This window comes from Ambystoma mexicanum, chromosome 5q (assembly GCF_040938575.1).
Source record: "Ambystoma mexicanum isolate Mex_15411 chromosome 5q, UKY_AmexF1_1, whole genome shotgun sequence".
NCBI classification, from domain to species: Eukaryota; Metazoa; Chordata; class Amphibia; order Caudata; family Ambystomatidae; genus Ambystoma; species Ambystoma mexicanum.
The window spans coordinates 865,028,546-865,048,298 of record NC_090933.1 but is presented as its reverse complement, the minus strand read 5'-3'; positions in this window follow the sequence as shown (position 1 = coordinate 865,048,298).

The window sequence follows — 19,753 nt, the reverse complement described above, 5'->3', positions numbered from 1 at the left end:
CCGTAGTTCAAGTCAGTGGAGAGAGAAAGTGTTGTATGGTGCGTGGGTGCACTGTATATGTGTGAAGCTGGTGTAGTTGTGGGGTGATAGCTGCTACTTAGCGATAGGTGTGGTGTTGAGGAAATCAGTTGGATGTGTTCAGTCTGGTCGGTGGAGTCCCAGACTTGGCTTTGGCTGTGTTAGGCCTGAAGAACGCCTATGCTAGCCGGAATGTGCATCAGCTAGCAGTGTTTTATTAGGGTGAAGAGGTGATCGTGAGGTCGTTTTCATATATAAACAGCCAGGCCGAATTATCAGGAGTATAACTGTGTTCTAGTTGAATGATGGTGTATAGAAGAGAGTAAGCATAGTGGTGTGATATCGTGACTATCAGTAGAAGCGCCTGAGACCAGGCACGTGTGCAGGACAGTGGGGACGTACATAGTGACATACATATATATAGCGACAGGATGGATTTAACACAATCTATATGCAAGATTCAACACTGTAACGCTAATAGGGCACACTCAGTGATGTTGGGCGCACTTTCTAAATTCAGAGTTTTTACTCAATCTAGAAGCAAGATTCAACACAGTGACTCTCTTCGGGCACACTCAGTGCTGTTGGGCACACTTTCTAAATTCAAGCTTTAGCACAGTCTAGATGTAAGATTCAACACAGTGATGCTTTTAGGGCGCACTTTCTAATTAGGGCAGACTCTATGATTTTGGGCACACTATCTAAATTCAAACTTTAACACAGTCTAGATGTAAGATTCAACACTGTGATGCTATTAGGGCGCACTTTCTAAATTCACATTTTTACACAGTCTAGATGCAATATTCAACACAGTGACACTATTAGGCACACTCAGTGATGTTGGGCACACTTTCTAAATTCATGATTTTTTACACAATCTAGATGCAAGATTCAACACAGTGATGCTATTAGGGCACACTCAGTGATGTTGGGCGCACTTTCTAAATTTAAAATGTTTACACAATCTAGATGCAAGAGCCAACATAGTGACGCTATTAGGGCACACTCAGTGATGTTGGGGGCACTTTCTAAGTTCAGACTTTAATACAATCTAGATGCAAGATTAACACAGTGATGCTATTAGGGTGCACTCAGTGATGTTGGGAGCACTTTCTAAATTCAGATGTTTTACACAACCTAGATGCAAGATTCAACATAGTGATGCTATTCGGGCGCACTTTCTAAATTCAATTTTTTTTACATAATCTAGATGCAGGATTCAACACAGTGACGCACGCTAGATGCACACTTTCTAAATGCAGACTTTAACACAATCTAGAATGGGTGGCACATGCTATCATTCACTTTTCTATCCAAATGTGATGCAGGCGAGAGTTCACAGTTATCTCTAGTTAACTTTGGCAATTATGTTAATATGTAATGCATGGCAACTTTTATAGTACAGCCATAAATAGATTTAGGCTGGCGGTTACAAATCTTTCTAAGTATGCATGGGCAAGTCTATGGCAGTCTATGTTCTTGAAAGGTAAGGTAGCATAGCGGGGGCTTTCTGGAGTAGAGTAATTGCTCTACACCCCACCCATGCCACACTTACAGTTTTTGTTGGTGTCTGCTGGCTGCTGGCTTCACAGGCATCTCCTGCGGACACCTGCAGACACTTTCTGGAGCCGCCTCTGTTGGAGCCGCCCTTTGCTTTGGGGCCCTTAGCCGCAGGGGCTGCCAGGCAGAGGGCTGCTTTGGTCAGTCCATCTTGACTTTTAGGCTAGCCAATCAGGTGTGATGGGCGGGTCGGGAGGCGGGTGGGACGCAGACCAGGAAGCGGGTGCGTGGAGGGAGCGGAGTCTGTGCGGTGGGATACAGGGGCCTGGGAGCTGAAACAAATTTAGTTTAGAGCGCGAATAGACTTAGAAACTCACCTGGCTTCCACGAAAAAGTGAAGCTTGTGGGGCACAACGGGTCAGTAGACCTCGTACACATGGCCTGGAGGACCAATCAGGCACGCTGGGCGGGTCGGGAGGTAGGAGGGAAGCAGACCAGGAAGCAGGTGCAGGGAGGGAGTGGGGACTGTGCAGTGGGTTACAGGGGCCTTGGGGCTGCGACACATTTAGTTTAGAGCACGATGGAGTTAGAAACTCACCTTGCTTCTACAAAAAATTGTAGGGAAGGACCCACACCTTGGGTATCCCCCCTCGTGGTTGTCCCAAAAGACAACGGTCAATTGCGCCTGTGTGTCGATATGCACATCCCAAACACAGCCATACAGAGGGAGAGGCATCCAGAACCTAGCATTGAGGATATGCTCGTTAGGCTGAACCAAGCCACACATTTCTCCAAACTAGACTTAAACCAAGGATACCACCAACTTGTCATAGACCCGGCATCCATACAAATTACTACCTTTGTCACACATGAAGGATTGTTCCGATATAAACGCCTTAATTTTGGAATATCCTCAGCGGCAGAGAACTTCCAAGAGACCATTAGGAAACTCATATCACCAGCGACGATATGCTCGTCTTTGGGAAAAGTCAAGTACAACACGACAGAGCACGTGTGCAAAATACTCCACGACACAGGCCTCACCCTCAATGGCCCAAAGTGTGACATTAACAGGACCAGCCTATGGTTCTTCTATCACATCTTTTCAGATAAGGGTATTAAGGTCGACCCAGAAAAGATAAAAGCCATCACCAACCTACATGCCCCCATGAACATTGCTGAGTTGAAATCCTTCCTAGGGATGGCAGGATACTGTGCCAGATACCTCCCAAATTATGCCACCATCACTGACCCCCTCAGGCCCTTACTCAAGAAGGACTCACCATTTGAGACAAACAATGCCAAGGTACCTTCCATGACATTAAAGAGAGCCTAGCTAACCATCGACAACTGGCCTACTTCGACCCAAGTTGGGATACTATCATCACCATAGACGCGAGCCCCATTGGTCTTGGTGCTGTCCTGGCCCAAACCAGCCCAGGGGACAACAGCTGCTTCACCGTCATCGTGTATGCCAGCAGAGCCTTGTCACCCACGAAAAAAAGCCTACTCACAGGCAGAACGTGAGAGCCTAGTGGCTGTGTGGGTCTGCAAAAAGTGCCATCATTTTGTGATAGGCAGAGGTTGCACGCTCGTCACAGACCACCAAGCGCTACTCTCCCTGTTTGGAAACCCCAAAACAAAAATGACCCCTCGTTTAGAGAGATGGGGCATAAGACTCCAGGAATATGATTGCAACATTGTACATAAGCCTGGAGGGGTCACGAACCCAGCGGACTACTTATCCCACCACCCAACAACCACCTCAGCCGACACCCTAGCCTACGAGGCGGAGGACTACATTGCATACCTGTCCACCAACGCCATGCCACCCACCATCACACCAAAGGAATTTTCCACCAGGAGCAAGGCTGACCCTACCATACAAGCAGCAATATGCCTCATTAGCAAGAATAATTGGAAATATCTCCACAAAAAACATTTCGCCGGGGGGGGTGCTGACAAGAAGGACCTATCCCGACTAGCCAAAATACAATCAGAACTAGCGACAACAGAACAAGGCATATTACTGAGAGTCAACAGGCTAGTGGCCCCTAAAAACTTTAGAAAAGCGCTAGTGGAAATAGCCCACGAACGACACAGAGCGATTGAAAGCACCAAGAAAATCCTGATGAACTACGTATGGTTCCCGTACATGGATGTCATAGTAGAAGATGTGCTAGCCCACTGTGAGTCCTGCCAAAAAGCAGCAAAGAAAACAAACCCAAACCCAATACAGCTAGTACCACAACCCGTAAGACCATGGCAAAGAATCGCAATAGACTTTTACCGGCAACTAGAAGAAGGTGGACATGTACTTGTGGCAATCGACAAATACTCCCGCTTCCCGTTTGTCAAACAAACACCATCAACATCATTCTACAACATGGCACCAATAATGGACAATCTATTCAGTGAATGGGGAATACCTGTTATAGTGAAGCCCGACAACGGACCCCCGTTCCTAGGACACGAATTTAAGAAACTGGCTGACCACCTAGGCTTTCACCATCAGAAAATCACCCTGGTATGACCCCAGGCCAACGGGATGGTGGAAAGATATATGGCTACCATCAAACAGACGAGGCAAAAAGCCATTGTGGACCAAATACCACACCAGCAAGCAATATGCTACATGCTCAGGAGGTACCAAAACACCCCCCACGACGTGACAAACACCAGCAGAACTCATGGTGAAATACAAACCCCGGACCCGCCAGGACACACCAGAACAAGATGCTGAGATCCGAAAACGAGACGCCAAGAAGAAAAGACAAGCAAAAGAATGGGCAGACCGAAATAGGAAAACCAAGGAGCGACATCTAGAAATTGGACAAACAGTCCTGGTGCGATAAAGGCAGCAGAAGAAAACGGATACCCTATACAATCTGGAACCCTGCTTGATCACAGCCATCAAGGGACCAATGGTGATGGCCACTGGAGAACAGTGTGATGTCACACAGAACGTGTCCTTCTTCTGGGATCTAATTCTATCTAATTCTATCAGAAGGAGCAAGAAAAAATTGAAGAACGGGCAGAAGAACAAAGAAAGTATGACAATAGACAAAGAGCGATAAAAGAAAGGGACAAAAAGGAAAGAAAGAGAGAGGAGAAAGAAGCACACAGACTAAGGGACAAAATATTACAGCGACAAAGAGAAGAAAAGGAAAGGAGGGAAGGAGTAAGGAGAGAAGAATGAAGGCAAGAAGAAGAAAGAATTAGAAGGGATGCGAGAAAGCAAAGGGAAGCAGATGAAGAAATAGAACAAAAAAGGAGACAGCAACGTTGTGATGCCAGTCACATTCGTAAATAACAAATGAGGCTGAGCCCAGAAATATGATGGGACAGAGTGGAAGAGATTCTTCTGATAAAAGAAGCAATGCCAGCAGTATCTAGAGTAGCACTAGAAGAAGAAGAATTCGATGTGCGAAGCATTGGAGAAAGGAACGATAAGCTCTATCAACCGTTAAGACGTATAGACCTTTAGGGAACGATGATCGAGTACCTCAAACGCGAAGTAAGGAAGGAAACTTGTTTATTGACAAATGCAGAGCCTTGTCTTTGAGCAAACTGAACTTAGACAAGAGTGAGGGGATGATAGCCATACTTGTTGGGGCCTAGACATGTCAGACGAGGAAAGAGAGTACGGTCTTGGGGCAGAAGGAAGGAGCGTGTGCGCCCCTGAAGGAAGCCTGCAAATGGATAAGGAAGTGAGGTAGTCGGATCTGGAACAACCTAAAGATAGAACGCCAGATCCCATAGCATATCCTGCGCATCCCCAAGGATGATCACGTAGTGAGAAGGGTGAGTCTCCATCATATATAAGCAGCTTATGGTCATTATCGACAAGGAGACAGACAGGGACATTTATCCCTGCCACAGATAGACTAATAGTGGGATTCGACTATGGGATGGGGTTCACACAGTTCCCCTTGTTAGAGAAGGTGGAAGCAAGACCGCAATACATACCATGGCCACAGATGGATAAGGATATCTTAAAATGTAAGCTCCCTAGTTTGACTTTGGGGGCTGGGAAATGGATATACGAATTAGAGAAAATGACAGGAGGAAATACTCTGGCCGTAGGGGACATAAAAGGTCTCCTGGCCGCCATTCTTGAAGAGAGGGCTGATGACATATGGAGGAGAGCAGGATACTCAAGTTTGACTGTACAAAACACAGCGCATGATGGAGCGCCGTTTGATAATTGTAGAGCAGATGTTTGGAGGGCTCTCAGGGTACAATATCCTGAAACATCAGATATGGGTGCAGTTATGACATGTAAAATGAAGAAAGTTGAAGACCCTATTGCTTGCATTCAGGATATTCAGGAGAAATGGCAACTTGAAACTCGCAAGCCATGGGAAAAGACAGTGGCATTATTTTACCACAGTTGATGTCAGGGGTTGCCTGAGCCAGTACAGAGGCAGATGAAAAAACAAGTAGGGATGGAAGCGAAGCCATGGGCTGAGATACAGTTGACAATAGTGCATCATTGTCAGTTATTTCAAGAGAAAAACAAGAATAAATTTGAGAACAGGAAGATTGAGGAAGTTAGTTCAGAAACAGTTGTCACACTTTGCCATAGATGGAGCGCTACTGACAAGCGGGGAAGAATTGGGATTGCAGGAAGCAACATCACAGGTGAACACTTTGTGCCAGACAGACCAAGGTGGGTATGGGTTTATACCACGAGGCACAGTTATGGGTTATAGGGGAAGACGAGGCGGATTTCAGAATAAGGAAGGTGGGTTTCAAAATACACAGAATGAGAACCAGTGTGCTCAGGGAGGATATAACCAAGGGGAAATTAACAGGAGGGTTCCCCCAGTATGTTGGACTTGTGGAATGACAGGACGTATTGCGCACGTATATGGGAGCCAAGGGAATGTACAAAAATGGCCAATTTTCCAGAGGGGAAACAGTTTATCCTCTGCCATACAGTAAACAGACCAGAATGGGCTTTGCCCAAGATTACACATCTTACCAGGCACAAGCACCGCAAGTACAGCAGGTGCAACAGCAGGGACAAGTACAAGTGAATCTGCCGCAAGGACAGTCGCAGCAAACCCCTATGCAGACACAGCAGTATGCAAATACAGGACAAGTATTGACACCTAGAATAGGAGTTGTCACTGTGGTAGGTGAAAATCCTTTCACAGGGACGGGGATGTGTTTGTATCCATAATAGCACAGCTCACAGGGTGACTTGATCTGTTCAGTACTATCTGTGACACCAGACCCCCAAGAGGAAGCAAGGGTTGATGTGATGATAGGAGGCAAATCCTTTTCTTTTCTAGTAGACACTGCAACAACTTGTTTGTGTCTACGAGAGGGAAAATATCAAATGTGAGGTATTGCCATGAATGCGCAACAGTTCTCTGGAGCTTAGAGTCGAGTTCAATTTACTTATAAATTACCAGTCTCCATAGGAGAATGTGACATATCGTTCCTCTGTTATATTCACGACAGACACCGGTGAACATTTTATGAAGAGATTTAATGACGAAACCTAACATGACGACTTCATTTACAGACCAAGGAATAGTGTGCTCCACTCCAGGAATACACTATTTAAATGTGGGAGAGATCAAACTGGCGTTTACAGGACAAGTGACTCTGCAAGGCGTTCCAGTGGATCCAGAGATTTCTTTATATAGGGTAAGCATTTTATTGAGATGGCTACCTGGCCTGGTAGGAAAGATTGTGAGGATACAGATGAGTTTTTATTTAGACTACAAATACCTATGGATGAGAATGGTGGACAGACTATTCCTGTAGAGTTGGAAGCAGCTATAGTACGAAATGAAATGCAATGCTTGAAGGAATAGACGGTGAGGGAAGACCATGGAGAACACTGATAGCTCTTGAGGATGGGTACAGATTGACTGACATAACTGATGATGATATGTTCGGGGAAGACCAAAGTGATGATGAAGTAGTGTTCTTCATGAGCATTACATGCTGGATGAGGATAGAGAAAAGGGAAGTTCCACAAAGAATGGCAATAATGCAGCAGCCACCAGCATTTTTTCAGGAGGATCTTGACAAAGTGCAGATTACCCTATGGACCACAGGCCCTTATGGCATAGGTTTATTGAAGGGGATAGGGGAGGTTAAAATAAAGCTTAAGTCATGTGCAATTTTACCCTGAGCAAAAGAGTACCCCATGTCTCGAGAAGCTGATGAAGGTATATTTCAGACTATTTCAGCAATTATGAATCAGGGGATTCTGGTACCATCAGAGTCATTGTCTAATACCACGTTGTATCCGATGAAAACATCTTAAGGAAGGTCATGGAAATGTATCCAGGATTTGAGAACTCTTAACCAGGTTGTAGATTCTGAGTTTCCTTTAGTTCCTAACTCGGTGACAATATTGTGCAGTATTGTAGTATAAGCTCAATACTTCATGGTGATGAATTTGAAAAATGCGCTTTTCTCGATCCCATTGCATAAGGACTCCAAAGACTTGACTTCATTTACATTTACCCAAAAGAGACTAAAACATACTCGACTGACCCATGAGTACTGTGAGTCTGTGATGATTGGCAGGTTGGGAAGAAGAAGGGAGGATGCAGGAAGGAGGGAGAATCTGCTCGTTGCCAGGGAGACAAGGCTTATTGTGGTTGGCACCTGCTTCAAGGTCCTGTTTTCTAACTTGCTCTGTATGTTGGTTACAGGAGACCGCCCAGCTGCCGGAGGACGAAGCTAACCATTATGAATGGACGTATTAAAGGTTGAGAAGACTGAAAACATGTTAATTTCATTGTTATGAAGCGCCGTTGCGCTAGTTGAGTTTATCGTTGTGTGAAGATAGAAAAGTCGTGCTGAAATTCAGTGAAGAAGAATGGAGCCGGACGAGCGCTGACGATTCGACCTGGCGGTTGGATTTGGAGCGAGAGTGGAGGTCGGCACCACACGGTAGGAGGGATAGCAGGACGAGTCTCCCACGTTGGGAGTCTCCTTGAAGGCGAGAAACGCTGACATCCCGAATTGAAGAAAGAGAAGGAGCTAAGTTACGGAGCTGCGGGAGGGGCTGAATGAACGGCCTATGAGGAGAGAGTACTCTGACGAGCCCCAACAGCTGTTCGTCAGCTGCGTACAACGCGGAAGAGGAAGGAGGCTGCAGCCCGCTGGAGAGAGTACGCTGATGAGCCCCAACAGCTGTTCATTCGACGACGAAGATAAGTGTCGAGGTGCCGCAGTTCGGAAGGGCAAGAAAGCAGGAAGAAATCCCGACGAGACGATGAGAGTGCAGGTTTAAGGAGATAAAGAGGGAGAGAGGTGAGATGTTTTGAAGGAAGACTGAGCGAGAAAGGAAAGACTTCTTTTGAACAAACGTTTTCTTTTGACAACAGTAGAAAGTCTTAATAGGAAGTTTGAATACTGCATGGAGTGAGAGTCTCACGTGGAGGAGTAAACATTTGAGGCCTATGATAACTTTATGGACTGATGATCTAAAATAAAACAAGGACTTCCTTATAAGGACCTCAGAGAAGAGGAATCACTACCTGTTGTATGCCTCAAAATGACCTAGTGGAACGGTCAAGGAAACAGACATTGTGTTTCACATCCCTGTGTCAAGTCGATGTTTGGACAGGAAGGAAAGTGTTTTTATGTCTTCGAGCAAGACTGTTTAATAGCAGGAGAATCATCACAGGAAGGTTTATCTGAAGCTGGAGAAGGCCGTGTCCTTCCAAAAGAGACTGCAGCTACCAATATCCTTTTTTCCTGAGAAAGTTCATTAAGAGTGTTTGATACACTTATTAAAGTTATATTTAACTTCCAGACCGTGTGTGTGATCTTTTAATCCCAGAAAGTGACAGTTGGTGGCAGCGGTGGGATTAGAAGAGAACGCCATGGAAGACTTAATTAAGACACTAAGTGAAGGCCAACACCTATTACAGCAAGCCTTACAAATGCAAAGCCAACAGGCTCAGGGGGATAGGCAGGCCTTTCAACAGGCTCTTCAAGTACAACAGGCCCAACTCTTGGAAGCTACCACCGTAAGGAATCACCCACAAGTACCAACTTCAGTCTTGCAGAAGTAGCTCCGGGTGAAGACCCTGCTCATTTTTTTGTCAATTTCGAGGGAGTTGCTAGGAATGCTCAGTGAAGCCCAGAGAGGTGGTGCCATTACATCGCCCCCTTGATGACGGGTGAAATGCAGAGCGCCTACCAAGCTGCTAATCTCACAGGAGAGACTGGTTATGCAGATATGAAGAAGGTAGTCCTTGAAAGGTTGGGACATGATGAAGAAGCATACAGGTTAAAGTTTAGAGAACTCAAATTACTTCCCGAGGAAACCCCACGACAGCTGTACTATCGGGTGAAGGAAATGGGCGATAAGTTGCTCCAAACAGTTACGACAAGTACCCAGGAGATGGCAGAGAAAATTATACTTGAACAATTTCTGGAGTCTCTTCCGTTGCCAATACAACGCTGGGTTAGGCAACATCACCAACCCACGTTGACAGAAGCAGTTAATATAGCTTCCGCGTATCAGAAGGCAGGGCAAGGACGCCTGTTAACATATACAACCGTTTCAAGGGGTAGTACAAACCCATCGCCCTCTTCAGGTAGACCCATGAGTAACCAGAGATGGCCGAACTTCATGCTCAGGAAGCCCGAATGGGAGAATGTCAGAGCTAGACCTAGTAGTGAAGGTCCACTCACAACTAGACAACCCTCAATACCATGAAGAGGCCCACAGTGTTTCGAGTGTGGTGAATGGGGCCACCTGCAGAGGCTATGCCCTAAGAAGAGCAAACCAGAACCCATGGATGTGGGAAGGTTTGACGTGTCAAGGGAGGCCAGTGTTAGTGACTGTGATCAAGTGGTGAAGTCTCCTTACCTGTACACCTGTGACGCCGAAGTTGATGGCAAACCAACCAGGGCCATGATTGATTCCAGGAGTCTTCAAACCGCTGTAACATCCGATCTGGTAGGTGGAAGGGTCAACCATAACAAAGATATACCCATTAGATGTGAGCTTAGGGACATAAATAATTACCTAACGAAAGAAGTTAAGATAAAAGTGGCTGGGGAACAATTTGGTATAAGGGCAGCAGTCATGCCCATTCTGCCTTAACCGTTGTAAGTAGGGTCAGATGTCCCCAATCTTTCAAAAATTGTGAAGAAGGTCGAGGAGAGCTGGTTGGAAAGTGCCCCTTTTAATAGCGAAGAGATAAAAAGCCCAAATACCAAAGAAATGAAGAGCAGAGCAGACAAGAATTGAATAAAACAAGAATGGGGAGAAAGACACGTACTCCCGATAGCTGTAGACTGGAAAATTGATGAGGGGGGTGACAGTTTTCAAATGGCACAGGAACTAGATCCTCTCCTGAAAAATGCTAGAGTTGCTGCAAAAGAAAAAACAAAACACGATGGAACTCATTTTATTCAAGAGAGGGGTTTGTACTATAGAATAACGAAAGGCTCTGGAGAAACTCTGATCCGGCAGTTACTGGTACCCAGTAAATTCTATAGAGCAGTCTTAGAGGTAGCTCACTTACAGCTAGGAGAAGGACACCTAGGAACAGAGAAGACAACAAAGAAAGTTTTAGCCAGATTTTATTGGCCTGGAGTTTATGCTCAAGTGGCTAGGTTTTGTAAGGCATGTGAAGAATGCCAGAGGAAGAACAGGGCAAACATAACTAAGGCACCCTTACAACCTATGCCATTAGTGCTTGAGCCGTTTCACCGAATTGGGATGGACATTGTGGGTCCATTGGATCCCTCCAGCAGAGGGCATAAGTATATACTTGTTGTAGTGGATTATGTGACTCGCTATCCCGAAGCATTCCCGTTGAGAACTACTAATTCACAACAAATCTGTGATGCCTTGATACCTTTTATGAGTCGGGTTGGCATCCCTAAGGAGGTGGTGATGGACCGTGGGTCCAACTTTATGTCTAACATCATGAAACAAGTATATGAAACCTTAAAAATCAACCATTTGAAGACGGCAGTGTACCATCCCCAGACGGATGGACTGGTTGAGCGATATAACCAGACCATCAAACAAATGCTAAGGAAGACCACTTCTCTGAGTGAACGGAACTGGGACAGGATGCTACCTTGGATATTACTGACCTTACGTAATACTCCACAATCGTCAACGGGATTCTCTCCCTTTGAGCTCCTGTTTGGAAGGCCGGTATGCACCTTGCTAGATGTACTAAAGGAAAGCTGGGAGGAGCAACCGTTGGAGGAAATTTCTCTCACAGAATATGCCTGTCAGCTGAAAGAAAGGGTGGAGAAATTACAGGCTATTGCTACAGAGAATCTACGTAAAGCTCAGTTGAGTCAGGAACAATATTATAACCAAAAGAGCCATATGAGAAGTTTCAAGGTGGGAGACCAGGTGCTAGTAATGTTACCATCGTCAGAGAATAAAATGTTAGCATCCTGGAGAGGCCCATATTTGATAGAGAAAATGTTGGGCCCAGTTATATATTCTGTAAGACAACCTGAGAAAAAGTTTCCTTTACAGACGTATCATGTGAATCTTTTGAAGGAGTGGGTGAAACCCCCTGAGACGATGGCTATGATTGACAATCAGGAAATACAAGCTGAGCTATTCCCACAATCAAAAGAATTGGGTGGAACGAAAGTCCTGAATATAAATCCTGGCATCTCACCATCACAACGTATGGAGCTGGATCAACTAATAGGAAAGTTTGAGAAGATGTTTTCCTCCATTCCAGGAAAGACCGACCTAATTGTCACTGTCATTGTCAAAGCAGTCATTGGGCATTGGTCCTATCAGTTCATTTCCTAGATCCATGGAAAAATGTCAGCCATCAACTGCCATTCCAATAATGGTGCCTGCGCCCAGAGTGATACTCCTGAGGTTGCTATTATCCATCAATATTGGAATGGTGTTGTCTTCTATATTGACTAATGGGGTTGGGTTTAACCCCAACCCCTGCTGTTGGAGATGGGCATTGAGGTGTACATATGCGTCAGGATTTTGCAGTCTCTGTCCTCTTTTAATTTTTAATTCAAGTGGGAATAGTCGTGTCCATCCTGGGATGGTGACCTCCTCTCCAATTTGAACTTCAACTGCATATGGCAGCAATTGGGCTGACCGAAATGCTTTTTCTGAATTATCAAAGTCCATGGGATTTCCCCCTAGTCGGGACCAGGCTTTGTAATTTATCAGGTCCAAATTAATGGCAAACCGATTGAGAATGTCACTGCCTAACTAAAATGCAGCAGGGGCATCTCGCACGACCCAACAATTATGTTCTATGCTTTTGGTACCTATAGAAATGTTGAGCATACACCTGCTAGGCAGGAGATGTTTGGAATTGGGAGTTTGCAGACCCGTTTCCCATTTATTGATCAATTTAAATGTGGGAATGGCTGGATCTTTTGGGAGCTGTCAGAACATGGCTTTGCTGATGAAGCTCTTACCATTTTTCTTGCACGCTCGGACGAGAACAGACTCCTTCCCCTCATTTAACTGAACAGGGATGAATAGCTGTTCTCTAATTTTCTGAATATCAGCTAAACTTTGAGCTGGCTTCTCATCACTTTTGACTATAGGATTGGGATTTTCAGATTGTGAATCAGTATAACATTTCAAAGTATTTGCTTCCACTGTTGAATGCCACTTAAAACTGGAAGGAAGGTTGATTTTCAGGAATGGAGAGGAGTTCCTATCACCAGTTTGTTGTCCTACAGCAGTTACTGTCACGTCCGGTATTTCATTGTTTTGAAGATGAAACTTAATTTGATCTGATTTTCGTTCAACCATGTGTCATGTGCCATTTAGACTAACATGGTTGATACTCTGTTTTAATTTTATTGGTCTGTGAGTCTAGGTCCAGAGTATCTTGTTCACACAGTCTATAAGGGAACACAACCTACGAAGGGTGTCATTCCCTAATAGACACAGGGTTCCCTCTGTAGCCACGACTATGACTGGGTGCTTCATCTTCTTTCGCCCTAGTTTAATTTCCAGCTATGATGTCCCCTGTCGACAGGAATTTCATTCCCGTCGAAGTTCTGGAGTTGTCCAGGAAGAGGGGTGAGAGGGATCTGAGATCTCTCCTCCCTTCCTGAATTTAGCTGGTCAAAGGCCCTTTTTGATAGAAGAGTGGCTTGGGATCCAGTGTGCACCAGTGCTGGAAATGCACATTTCCCTTGCACTTGGACGGAGGTGTAGTATCTACCTTCTGTCTCCTCCAATGGGCAAAGGTAATGGGCAAGCTGGGTGGTCAATTTCTTTATTTTGGACTCTGACACAGGGGTAGTTTGGGCATAATTCTGTGTTGGAGTTTGGGAATCTGAAAGCAAAATTTGACATTCTGATATTTGGGGAATTTCGGGCTCCCCTTTTTCTGGTTCTGGGCTGCCCCCCTTCTTAGAGACAGTCACCAGAATTGGTTTGGGACATTTGGGAATCCTCTTGTGCTGGTTCTGGGCTGCCCCCCTTCTAGGAGGTAGTCACCAGAATCGGTTTGTGAGGTTTGGAATCCCTCCTTTAATATTTGATTCTCTGGATGCTCATTCTGGGGTTCAAGGATGGGCGATTCTGAATCAGTCCTCACATCCACCCATTCTTCATTTAAATCTCTTGGGAGCCATTTTTTTTGGCAGGAGTTCCCCCGTCCCAGAAGGAGAGGATCTTTTTACCAGAATCCTCTGAGGATTCTTCCCCTTCAAATTGAAGGATACTAACTTTTTCCCCAAAATGGGCCGTTTTGAGGTCTTCATTTCTCCTACCCACCCTCTGTTCCATCGGTTTTGGGGGCAAGAGATGGTTTTTCAGGTACCTGGGTCTACAGGGGCTTTTCACTAGTGAGGAAGGAAGTTTCCTCTAGGGCTTTACACACCCTTCCCCCCGTGCCTCCTCCTCTGGAACTGGTGAGTTGTCTGGGTTCTCTCCCCGTCATTGTTCTGGGGTGCCAGAACCTTGGTTTGTGGGGTTCTGAGCCGCCATGTTCATCTGAGGGTTCTGTTGAGCCCTCAACATGCAGCCCAGATCCTGGGTGAGGTTCTGGACCTGGCGCTCCAGTTGGGACACCCTGTTCGGCTGGTACAGGGGTCTTTGCTCATACCTCGGTTGTTCACGGGAAGGGTAACTATCCCTTCTCACGTAGTACCCTGGATATGGTGGATTTTGGTAGCCCTCCCCCCTTGGTCTCCCCTCTCCTGGATTGGGTTGTCTGGGCTCCTGAACCCAAGGAAAGAAAGGAGGGTTGCCCTGCAGGTTGGGGTTTTGAGGGTACTGGGGAAAGAAACTTAACCTGTGATTTGGGGGATTACTGCCCTCTGCCCTCCAGAGGGAAGTTAGGAGGGAAGTTGCCTGGGGGAGTACTTACCGGTGGGACCCTCCACCTTGGGCTGGAGGAGTCCATACATACCCCAAGATAGACCAGTTGCCCTTGTACCTGGGACGTATATACTCAGGAGAATTAGGTGTCCTGTTAGTGGGATTACCTCCCTGATTGCCACCTGCTTCTGATTGGCCTGAATGCCTTTTTGGCCTCTGGTTTTGCTGGTTTAGGATTGGTGAATTTTTAGGCTTTCACATTTCTAGGTCTAAAATGGGGGCAATCTTCACCTCTGCCACCTTAGCAGCAGCAGGGGTGTTGGTTGGCTTGGAGTTATTACCCAGATTTTTATTTTCTGCATGTTTTTGGACTTCATAAATGCGGGCTGCCCAGTCCAGAGATCTTTTGTCATGGAAATCCCTCACCAGCTGGGTCACGATATATTTTAGGAGCGCATGAAAGAAGGTAGTTATAAACTCCCTGCTATCTGTGCGCACCCTCCTAGTGGTTTGTGCAAAGGCGCGTTTTAACTCCTGCACAAATTCTTGTGGGGCCTGATCTTCCCCACACTGCAAATTGTAGGCCGCCCTGTAGGTGGACCATCTTGAATGGGTCTGGTCCTCCAGTCCAGCAAAGAAGCTGGAGTACTCTGGCGAGAACGTCCACTTAGCCTACTCTATGCAGTTCTGGTTGTCTTTAAGGTGAAAAGTGTCCATCATTTGCTCGTAGAGTTCCAGATTTTCCCAGACAGAATATTTTGCGTTTTTGTGGTATGGGGTTATGAAAGTCCTAATGGCCTTAATCTGCCCAATGGGGTCTTTTACCATAACTCTCTTTAGATTATTTTCCTTCTTTGGCTTTGTCACCCGAGTCCACTTGCCCTCAGACTCAGAGGCTCTACTGTTGGAGGACCCCTCCTGATCTGGGAGAGGCACGCAGAATGGTGGGGACTAGTTTCTACTCCCCTGTGGCACACAGGAGAGAAGTCTTCTGACTCCTCCCTGCTTCCAGGGTTGGGGGAGGATCCCCCCCCACTGCCCTGATTGTGTGGAGGTCTTACAAATACTCTTTTTGGGCCTCGTTTCATTTGGTTTTGCATCAAATTAAACCAGTTGGTCCCTTGGCAGGTGGTATTTTTGTAGATCTATTTCCCTGACTTTCCCCTCACAGGAGACTTCCTTGATGTTTTGGTATCTATACAGGGATGCCCGTCCATCAATTTCTGGGGGCACTGACCTGTCAGATCCATCATACTAAGCCTATTTAATTCTGCCGGCCTGATGGTTTTTGGTCCATATAGACCAGTAGACAGGAAGGCAGGACTGTTTAATGTATTAAATAGGTTTGAGTCCCTTAGTACAGAGGTCATCATACTATGATCAGTGGTTGACCTGTCCCTTTCTACCTGTTCAGGTTCCATCCAGTTTGTATTAGATCTTGGATACTCTTTCTCCAACCTTGCTAGTTTTTCCTTCTCAGCCCGCATCTCTTGATAATAGGAAAATATCTGAGCCTTTTGCACATCTACCAGGGCTTTACTGGCCTCTATGACCCACTCTTGAGCTGCCACTTGTTTGTGGAGTCCATCATTCTCCTCACAGAGGGTATCATTATCTCTTTGTTCTGCCTGTATAGTTTAGGCACCCTGAGCCCATTTTTGTTGTAGGAGGTGAGCTTCCCTTTTCTGCACATTTAGAGCCGCTATGGCCTGCTCTAACTCAAGTTCCATTTGTCTCCTATGTCCTATTAATTGGTCATATTCTTCTTTTAGGCCAGTCAGTCCCTGAAGATCTGACTCCCTTCTATCCAGATTGTTTTTTAAATTACACATTTCCTGGTGAAGGGCCTCTTTCTCCTGACACAGGGCGGTCCTTTGTTCAGCCAGGCCATCCCTTTGTTGTGTTATGGTAATTTCTGGTGCTCTTCATCAAATTCTGATTGAGAGTGGAGGTCTCTCATAATTAATTTATTATTGTACTCTTCCAATTGTTTTATCTGATTCCATAAAGTGCCCATTTGCTCTATGCTGGCATTATTGTATCTCACTTGTTGTTCTAATTTCAGTTGACCCTGTTGGCACTCCATTCTTAAAGTATTTAATTGGGCCTCTTGGTCTACATTATTCTGTTGTTGGAGAACAAAGTCCTCTTTTAATTCTTTGATATAATCTCCAGATTCTGCCTCAGAATCTTGGCTCTTTTGCAATTTTGTTCTGCTAATTTCAGTCTGGATTTGAGCTAAAAGTTCAGATTGATTTTGCGCAAGGGTTCTATTTTCCTCATGCTTTTCCTGCATCACTCCCATATGGAGATACATATAGGCCACAATTCTGACAATTTTAGTCTGCTCCTCTTTAATTTTTCGGAGTTAAATATAACTAGTTCAAAGCTTGGTGTAATAGGCCACCATCCTACCATATATCCATGTCTATGGGGGTGACATGTTGCGTTGTTTTCTTCTAGCCAGACTTTTTCATTTTGTTCTGGCCATTCCCCCTGACAAATAACTTGTGCAGAAGGTGCTCCCTAGCTATGTTGATCTCTACTGTGGCCATTTTGGAAAGTGTTCTTTCTTTATTAATGTATTTATGTATGTAAGAGTAATCTGTATTCTATTGCTTTTTGTCTATTTTTGGGGATGATTTTGCTTTAATTTTATACACAGGCCTGGTACTTAGGATTTTTGTTTTGGGGAGGCGCTTCTACAGTGTAACCCAGTATTCCAACTACACAAAGTATCACTACCTTGCAGTTTAGTCTACTGTGTTAGGCTGTCATGGGTGAATAAACAAACTCAATCCCGACTCAAGCCCCCAATTTGTTAAGGATACGAATCAGGCGTAACACACCAGAGCAGGACACTTATTATCCCGTGATGTGGCGCACAATAGGAATGCTTTTTCTGCAATTTCAATGAATCCAAATTGAGCTGATACCCGACCTGTCTCAAATCCCCTTTTACAAATACCCTGGGTCACAATGGACCATGAACCAGGCGGGTTGGTGAAAATACAATATTTATTTATTTTTAGAATTCACAAAAATCACACAACTTTTAATATTGGGCAGCAATCACCAATGGGGTGATAATTACAATAAGAACTACAGAACTACACTTGGTTAACCGTCTACATGAACATATCCAAAGCACAATTGAATAGGAGCACTTTTTGAATTAGGATAGATAGCACCCAAGTTAAGGTTTCCCCCTGCAGTGTTTCCTGCACCCACGAATAATCAAATTCTGAGTGGATAGAAAAAAGCAGCAGGTAGTCAGGGATAAGAGGCAGCAATAGAATCATAATCCGACCTTCCCTCACAAAATTGCAGTGGAATCTGGAATCAGTTATGCTTTGGCCTTTGCAGTGGAATCTGGAATCAGCTATCCCATGGCTTTGCAGTGGAATCTGGAATCAGCTGTGCTTTGTACTTTGCAGGTGGATCTGGAATCTGGCAGGATGAATATAGATATCAGGAACGCAGGCACAGGAAATTCATGAAAGAGTGTGTGTGTAGAGTCCTGTCAGCCACCCTTTATATGAAGCATGGTGACATCATAGAACATTACAGTGGGGCAGGCTTGAGCATGCCTCTGAACAACTGGATTGGTCAGGGATAATGGTTGATGCCTTGCTCTCAGCTGTTGGGTTTCAAGGGCATGCTGTCAGATTTATGATGCGAGTTTTACAATGTCCAGACCCTCCCACAGTTATTTTAGCTAAAATCCAGTTTTGCCAAAAATGGCACATTTGTACAGTGGTAGCATTTTAACAAATTACATAAACAGGTTACATATTTTATGCAGCACATGCCACTCCAACGCTGTAGTCTGCAAGACCTTGTTTCACCCTTCTAGTCATTTTTGGTCATTTTTAGGGTGAAATATTTGGTCTAAAATTCTATAACTTCATACATGTGTGTGGATTATCAGTAGGCATGCCAGCATTGACATTCGCAGTGGCATCAGGTATACCGTCCATGGAATACCCAATTCTCTGCCATTTCTATTCCCAATATGGCAGTGAAAGCTACAATGGGCCTCATTACGAGTATGGAGGTAGCCATGCCGGGTACTGGGTCTGGGTTCCTGGAATGGGGAAATACCAGGCCATTCCGACCTTGGAGGGCCCAGTATTTCCCCATTCCAGGAACCCAGACCTGGTACATCCCCATTCCCATTTGAGCCCCCATAGTGCTGAATGGGAATGGGGAGGATGCTAGCATCAGAATCCTGGTCTGCTAGCGAGTCCCGCTAAGGATGCCTGCTTTTACCAGACATCCTTAGCGGCACAAGCCAGCACACCTCGTAATGGTGTGATAATGGGGCCTCTAGCTCTACCAGCGCCGTTATCCCTCTTCTGCATTCCTCGTAATGAGGCCCAATAGTTGTTAATTTTTTACATTCCTGCAAAGTCTGGTTACAAAAATAAAAGTCTGAAAAGTTTCTTAATAAAATAGCTGTTTAACCCAAATAGTCAGCATTGTCCTCCAAATATGGTCATGCCTTTCCAGGCTACCCCCATATGTCCAGGGTTTGACATGGAGTTTTTCTTTGAAGCTTCTTGTAAAAGTGACAGGGAGGTGTGATTTTCTTTTTCACGTCCTCATTTCTCAGAATTTCTATTGTGAGAGGCCTGTGTCCAGACAAATGTCTGATGAGTATGTGAACTTTCTTTGTCTTGGTCAGTCAAAGTTTTCCACCCTAGTATTATCAGCAGTGTGTCATGGACCTGGGAGTATATGGTGTTTCCTTTTGGGGGAAGCCTTAGCTTAGCCAGCAGGGAAAACCCTGTTCTGGAGCTTCCAAAATCCAGCCAATGCAGTGTAATTTCTTTTATTTTATTTTATTTTGTCCTGGATCAAAACAAGCCTGTTGGGTAAAACATCCCCTATAAGTTTCACAGCAACAAACCCCTTTACATTGCTAGGCACAGACAATGTTTTGTT